At 36.4% G+C, this 8,712-nt stretch overlaps 1 pseudogene; it reads right to left on the reverse strand.

Moving 5' to 3' along the window:
* Nucleotides 1-7,526: 7,526 nt before the first annotated feature.
* LOC137772053 (olfactory receptor 10AG1-like) lies at nt 7,527-8,480 on the reverse strand (annotated as a pseudogene).
* Nucleotides 8,481-8,712: the final 232 nt, after the last annotated feature.

Here is an 8,712-nt window from a genome sequence, read left to right on the forward strand (position 1 = left end):
ATACAATTTTGTTGAAGATTTGTGTCTCCAAAAGAAATTTGATCTATTACATAGTGTTGTTCAATGCTTCTAGTAGAGATGATGATTAAAATTATGTAGTCAACTCACTAGATTTTTCAATTTAGAGTCATACACCAGTAATCTGACCTTTTGGTTTCTATTCAATGTCTAATAAAATAGCTGTAAACCATATGTGAAATAATTTGTGTTGGGTGAATGGTGTCCCCCAAATATCCACGTCCACCCAGAGGCTCAGAAACCTTATTTGGAAATAGGATATCTGCAGATGTAATTAAGGTAAGAATCAAAATGAGATTAAAGTGAACCCTAAATCCAATGAGTGTGTCCTTACAAGAGACAGAAAAGGACACCCAGAGACACACAGGGAAGATTGTCGTTTTACTGCTGCCCACCAGGGGGCTCCAGGAGCCACCAGAATCTGGATGATGTGAGGAAGGATTCTCCCCTAGCATCTTCAGAGGGAGCATGGCCTTCCTGCACCTCGAGTTCAGGCTTCTGGTGTGGAGAACTGTGAGGAAATAAATTTCCATTGTTTTAAACAACTAAGTCTGTGGTGATTTACTGCAGCAACACTAGGAGTCTCATTTAACAGTAAATACCAGACCATAAAATCTTGACTCATACATTGACATAATAAATCATTTTTTAAAACATTATTCCATTTCATTTAAGCAATAGGAATATCAGGGCTGTAGAGGAATTCTGAAAAGCTGTAGCTAACTCGGAATGTGGATATGAAAGAATTAGCAATGAGAGCCTGGAGGCATTGCCTAAAATCAGGCCAAGTTCTTTGCTCCTTTCTGCTCAAGGGCCTCCTGTACTTTTCTTATAATACGGGAAGTGATGTTAAACATGATGACTGAATTTCAAGTAAAAGTGTTGATTTTATATCCAAAGGATTAACAAGGGAACCAGACCAAAAATGAAAAATTGTTACTAGTCTCACATGTCTCACAGTCTGATGTGTTAAACTTGATATTGTAAATTCTATTTATTAATGCAGTGGATGTCATAAAACATTTCACGAATAGTTTGTATACAGACTCACAGACATAGAGGACAGACTTGTAGTTGCCAAGGTGGAGGAGGAGTGGGGGAGGGTTGGATTGGGAGTTTGGGGTTAGTAGAAGCAAAGTATTATATATAGGATGGATAAACAACAAGGTCCTCCTGTATAGCACAGGAAACTATATTCAATATCCTGTAATAAATCATAATGGAAAAGAATATGAAAAAGAATATATACACGTATAACTGAATCACTTTGCTGTGCCCCAGACACTAACATAACATTATAAATCAACTATACTTCAATAAAAAAATAGTTTGTATAAATATTGTTTTGTTTTTAAAGGTTAATTTTTAGTTAATTACACATTTACCTGCATGGTAAAGAGTCATCTGCCAGACAAATATGGCATTGCTGCAATTGTTTAGACTGAAATGTATCCTAAAGTGATTATTCATTTTCTGGTCTTTGCCCAGTGAGTGATTGAGTTAGAAAAAAATTCAAAATATTATCTCCGTTTATCTCTCGCTGATCGTGGTTTGTAGCACACAAGATTACCCAGGATATGCACTATGCAGATGTGCAATATTGTTCCTCTACATCACCTTAGTGATTAAATAATATTCACATGTCCAGAATAAGTGTGTTGATCTCAAATAAAACATTTAACTTCACCTTATACTATAAAGGTACACCACCAAAATTGGTCTTATGTGTGTGGGTAGGTAGACAACCATACAACATAAAAAACCAAACATTTTACTTTTAATTTTTCTTAGTTATAAACCAGGGGTCCCACATGGCTAGCATAATATTCTGGCCAGTTACTAATATACTCTATTGTGCATTTTCCAAATAATTCTACTCAAGGGCTGTTCTTCACTCTGGGTAATGAAATGAAAATTGTCAGTTTTAATTCCATCATGGAGGATATAATATTTCTGTGTTTGTGTGTGTGCACGTGTGTGTAGTGTCTTGTTATTGGGATGCAACACAAATATACAGGCCCTTTTCCAACACACTTATGACAAAGTGAGTATTATCAATCATTACCCTTCGGAATGAATCATTTTATTGCATACTTCATGGTACATTGACTTGTATATGGAGAAAAGATGAATTCTCTCTGGACTTGGATTTGTGAATAAAAGAGGAAAAAAGGTGATAAATGACAACATAGAAAAAGGCAGGGAAAAACACCTGAGTATGTTCTTGTATTTTTATTTTGCCAAATCACCAAAATTACCATCAAACCAAAAGTAATCAGAACCAGTGATTTTCATACTTTATTACTCATACAACTCATCTGGGGCTGCTGTATTGTATGGCCAGGCCACTCAAGATGGCGGTTCTCTTGCTCTCTGTCCATCCCCTGCCCAACCAGTGCCCGCTTCCCCTACACCCTATGCACATGACTGGCCTTCCTACCCACTTGCCCCAGGCCCCAGCTAGTGATTGTTCTTATCAAAGGGGTGGTGAGGGGCATGACCCTCTGCTAGCTTCCCTGGTAACTAATGAGCCAACCTGATGTAATTCCCCCTATAACTGGCAATCTTCCCTTTCGCCCTGGGAGCAAAGACCACCACCATGTCCTGCCCCCCATCCACTGCACACCGTGGGGTGTTGCTCCAGGACCTTGCTTCAGACATTAAGATCCCCCATCCATTAAACCACTGATGTCTCTGTTGCTGACTCTGTGCTCTTTCTTCAGTCTTAGAGCTGGGCAAGTGCAGGCCTCATAGGCCTGCAGGGTGCAACCCAACATGTACAATGTAGATATTGGTGCAGTGGCCTGTGGTAGGGCCCAAGATTCTGCATTTCTAACAGACTTCCAAGTAATGCTGGTGTTACTGGCCGTTGGACCAGACTCTGCGTAGCAAGAATCTAAACAAACATTTTTATTTTGGATAAAATTCAGCTGGTGTAGACTCATGTCCAGTTGTGTACCAAGTCATCAGAGGCCCCTTAAAATGAACTCCTTATTTCTCCTATCTTCCATTGGCAACAATCTGAATAAGAATTAAGCTAATTTTAATTCTGATTTAAATAAAACAGTTTTAATTATGAAATTTCGATACTTTCACAAACTTTATAACAAGCATGCTTTTAAAATATGAAACATTTAAGTTAGAGAAATAACATTTTCATAATATTTGTGGTCTTAGTATACTCTCTATTAATTTCTTTGATGGTGTAAGTCTCTGCAAAGTTTCTACAAGAGTGAGTCAGGTGAAGAGTTGTATGTTGGGAAGTCATAAAGAAGAGAAACATAATCAAGCAGGGTTTTGCAGTATATTTTAAGAATGTTGGCTTTTACTTTGAGTGAAATGGGGAAACACTGCAGGGTTTTAGAAGAAATGATATGATCTAGCCTAAATTTTAAAAGGAAAACTATGTCTGACGTTGAGAACAAACTGCGAAAGAAGAAAAAAGGTAGACGTTGGAAGCTTGTTTAGACGCCTACACAGTGTACAAAAGATGATGAATTCTGTTTCTCTTTTTCCTTCTAAACCACCCACAATTCTATAAAAAAAAAAAAAAATCTCATTTTTAGCAGCGCTGGTCTATAACTACTTCCTGGCTGTTCGTAAGCCTCTGCTTTACACAGTTGCCCTGTCTCGGAAGCTGCGTCCCATCCTTCTGGCTGGACGCCACACCTGGGCATAGACTGTTCCCTACACTCATCCTCTCAGTTGTATTGCCTACTGTGAGTCCATCATAGTTAATATATTTGTATGAATATTCTGTTGCCCTCTTGGATCCTGTTCACATTATCCAAATAGCATGTTTTACTTTAGCCAATTTCGATGAATTGAGAAAGCTCGTAGTCATCACTTCCTAACTTTCATTTTCGTCACTGTCCTAAAGATACTTTCTACCTGTGGGCATCAGCGTCTTCTCCATCTTTGCCTTCCACCACACGATCATCCTTTCTTTCTACAGTGTGCTCAACTCCAAATGTTCACAGGTAATTGTTCAGGTAAGGTCTGTTTTTATACCATGCTAATCCCCAGGCTAAACTCACTGACATATAGCTTGAAATACAGAAACATGAAAGGTCCTGTGATGAAGTTAATAGGCTCCAGAATATGTTAGTGCTCAGTCCAATATTAGTAAATATATTTCTATGAAATTAGGAACCAAGTCATAATGAAAAATATTCAACTACTTCTTTACACTAGCAAAAAAAACCATTCAACGTGAACAGGGAAATGGTTTCAACTAGTCTTAGCATTTGAGTGGTATGGTTGTAGAATAAGTCTAGTCACTAAAAGCAAATTTACTAAAATGTTAAAATAGCACTAAATTATATAATTATATAATGTAATGTAAATTATATATATATATATAAAATTGTGCATCTAAAGCAGTGATTATTTTCACTTTTTAGTCTAAATACTTTTTATCCTGTTAAGAATGAGCTTTCCTTGTCAACTGCATTTAATGTGGCTCTCTTCCAAGGAGCCAGAGAGTAAGGAGCCTAAAAAGAAATGTGAACAGATTTATCACAACTTTAAATTTTATTACTAAAATTTACTACACTCTTGGAAGAGATTGATATATTGAGACAATCAAGGTATAGAGATTGTTGGGGATTGTAGTTCAGAGAACACAGGCCACATACTATTTTATGGCTTCAAGTCACCATGTTAAAATCTTTTGTCTAAGGACACATATTCCTCACATGTCATAAAACTTCTTTGATGAAAGAAGCTTTTGTAAATTATAATTGTTACTACATTCTTATGTGTAATAATGCTTAGTTTTCACCAGTATTTTTTAGAGGGACATTATGTCTAAAGTATTACTATTGCTAAGGAAACAATGTGTAAAATGCCCTTGTGAAGAAGCAGTCTTCAACATATAACAACGCTCATCCAAAATGAATCCATACAGAAATGTACATGTTTCCTTTCTCATTAAATATATATATTTATAATGATATATCTATTGAAGACACTATTTTAGCATAACAGAGAATCTAAGTCTTCAGCAAATAGTTCACCAAGTTATATATTGCATCACCCATATATTTGGTGGCCAGAGGTCAGTAAATGCTACTATTCAGAAAACTGATATAATTGAAAAGTACAAAAAAACAAGATACGTGAGAATAATTTCTTGCTCTTTACTTCAAGAAATAAATGGAGCCCTAGGTAGCAATCATGGGCTAGTCAAGTAATTGTATGTAAAGTCACATGACTTTTGTTTTTGTTTTTGTTTTTTTTGTTTTTGGTTGTGATGCAAGGCTCGCAGGACCTTAGTTCCCAGACCATGGATTGAACCTGGGCCCCTGCAGTGAAAGCGCCAGATCCTAACCACTGGACCGTGAGGGAATTCCCACATGACTCTTTTTATAAACTATGTAATAAATTTCTTTCCAGTCAGGCTCAATTATTGTACCTGGAAATGGATAGCATATAAATAATTATATCTCCAAAAAGTGATTTCTATAGGCTGTCTCATTGTGAATTAACAGATTTGGGAGACAAGGGGTAGAGAAATAAAAAGAGAAAATGCAAAGGTCTCAAGGAATTTTGTAAAAGTATGAAGGAACTCATAAACCTATACTTGTTCATTGGTCCTCAATTTAAAATGATAAAAAGGTTAATTAACATTTTATTTGAATATTAATGAAAATTTAGCTGTGTTCCATATTCACGGTTTAGGTGAGCAAATGTTTGACTAGCACATTTAAGAAAAAAACTCAACATATACATTAATTAAAGGAAATAATTCCAATGCATAAACACGTAGGTTTTCTTCCCTAGGTAGTTGACATGTGGAATGTCCCTTTCCTCAAAAATAGCAGTACTACGATTATCTCCATAAATTTGAATATAAAATACAACAGATGTAGTTATTTGATTAGGGATTATACCTAAATACAGCCAACACCTCCATTTTTGGTACTTCAAGCTTTTCCAAATGACTTTCCATGCTAAGTGGATAATTGAGCCTTGTAATAATCCTGGGAGTTAATAGGAAAGAGTATATTCTTACCATCTTAGTTTGGTAAAGAGAAGATTAAAAATCAGTGATCCGAACTCCTGGGACAGCACTGTTCCCATGATTTTATGACACCTGCTTTACTAATTTTCAGAAACAAAAACTACCACCACTGGTGCCTCCATCATAATCATCATCTTTGTCATCAGTATATCATCATCATCCTGGTCTCCATTACAGACTGTGTATAAAATTCTTATATAAAATATTAAATGAGAAGGGATACATACATATATCCTTCGTGAATAAAATAAACAAATAAATGTGTTACCTCATGTTAGATGGTAGAGGATACAAATGGGTTGATAAAGTAAAATATAACTCCCTATAGAACAGGAGCTAGCATTGTCTTATACACATGAGTACAATTATAACTAAAAGTACAGAATGGCATAATTGTCAAAAGAACTGCAGCAGAAGTTCTCAGAGACAGATGTACCAAGTATCTTAATGTGAGTTGCTCATTTGAGAATGAAATTGGGAGGATGGTCATTAATGATTCTATTGATAGATGCTCACTTTCCTTGATAACATCAGTTCAATGGTTTCACTTTCCTTGATAACATCAGTTCAAAGGTTTAAAAATTTCAAACCCTATTGAAGGGGTTAAAGATATGGAAGATTAGGCAAGGTACACTAATGCAATGCAATTGTGTAAGTTGGGTAATTCTAAAAATAACCTAACACTTTTCTACATTTTAAAATTAATAGATATTTCATTTTAAATATATAAATTGGCATAGGATTAGCTGTTTGGAGGGCAGTGATGAAAAAGATGAAATAATTCAAGGTAAATTACTTTGGGGCCAAAACTGCAAAGTTGAACATAGAAACATATGCAAAGTAAATGGGTTGAGGCAAGTAGGAAGATTCTGGTATAACATGCATTTATAAAGAAAACTAAATGCATTAAAGTTTGTCTCTTGGTATTATGATTGGAGTAATTTCACATGAGTGTGTAGTGGGTAGATAAATATGCTCCCAAAGTTATTGGTTCCCTGAAATCTCTAGATTTTGCCAGGAGTCTGGGTAGGGCATGGCAATATTCATTTGTCCTTTTACTCGTTCAATCCCTCCTTCAAACATTCATTATTTAACTGCTATGGGCCACCTTCTGTGCTATAGAATCAAAGAATGCCAAAAATACAAGTGTGGAGATATAAACAATTATTTAGGTAACTAATCTTGCATATTTTTCAGTATATTCAAACCAAAAATCTTAAGAGATGGAATTTTTAAATGAAATATGTGATGCACATTACTCTTTTATTCATAAGACAGGATTATTCTTTAGGCATAACGTATAGAAGATACTTTGACTCATACGTATTTAAGCACAGTAAATTGCGGGTTAGTATTTAAAAAGTATCAAGAAGTACAGTATAAACTAGAAGTGGTTAACTTCTTAACGGGGGAATGCAGAGATTTAAAAAATTTCTCTGGTAACTGGCAAACAGTTAAAACATTTATAAATAAACTCCTCATGCTACTTTTTAAGTAATAATTTTCTCAGTTCAGCAATCACATCCTTGTTCCAAAGGCTGTATATCATGGGATTGAACATGGGAAGCACTATGGTGTAGAACAGAGAGAGCAGTTTGTCAGTTCCTGCAGAATGACTGGATTTGGGCCTTAAGTAGGTAATGGTAGCAGATCCAAAGAATAAAAGCACAACCAGCAGGTGAGAAGAACATGTGGAGAAGGCCTTGGCTCTTCCTCTGGCTGTTGGCAACCTCAGAATAGTGCAAACGATTTTGCTGTAGGAGGCAAGTATCAACATAAAAGGGCCGGCAACACACAACAGAGCTACTACATAGACTGACAGCTCATGCACAGAAGTGTCTCCACAAGCCAGCTTCCGAATGGGGGGGATGTCACAGAAGTGGTTAATTTGGTTAGAATTACAGAAATGCAGAGAGAAAATCTGATGTTTGCCCTATCTGCACTGGGATTCCACTGATCCAGGAGCCAACAGCCAGCTGGATACGCATCTTTTGGTTCATGACTAGGGGACAGTGCAGAGGCTTACAAATGGCCACAGGTGGTCGTAGGCCATCATGGCCAGGACGAAACCTTCAGTGGTTCCCAGCATAAGGAAGAAGGACATTTGGGTGGCACAGTCCAGCATAGAAATGCTTCTATCCTGAGTCCAAAGGTTCACCAGAATCCTAGGGAGAGTGACAGACACGTAACAGATTTCCAAGGAGGAAAAATTTGCCAGGAAAAAATACATGGTTTTCTGTAGTGCAGGGTCAAGCCTAGTTATTACTATTCTGAGGCTATTTCTGGTTAAGATAATGATGTAAATGATGGAGAACACCCCAAAGAGTAATCCTTGGGGGTTCGGAAGGTCAGAAAATGCCAGGAGTACAAATTGCATCACTGTGGAAACCTTGTCTTCTGCTTTCATTTCTTCATATTGCATCTGTGGGAATGGTTCATTCAGAGGTGCCGTTATTTCTCTTTTAGTGGCTCTTGCTTTCTTGTGTATAAACAGGAAGGTATGCCTTCTGTTTTTCATTTCTCTATAAAAACCAAACCTATAATGCCAGGTGCTCTAAAAGTACAGTGAAGTATATTTTTCTTTATTATTAAATCTATCTATAAGAAAAAACATCCCTGCAGTCTGTTTTTTCTGCTATGTATTTGGTTCTGAAGACATGTGATTATAA

Source organism: Eschrichtius robustus, chromosome 11 (assembly GCF_028021215.1).
Source record: "Eschrichtius robustus isolate mEscRob2 chromosome 11, mEscRob2.pri, whole genome shotgun sequence".
Classification (NCBI taxonomy): domain Eukaryota; kingdom Metazoa; phylum Chordata; class Mammalia; order Artiodactyla; family Eschrichtiidae; genus Eschrichtius; species Eschrichtius robustus.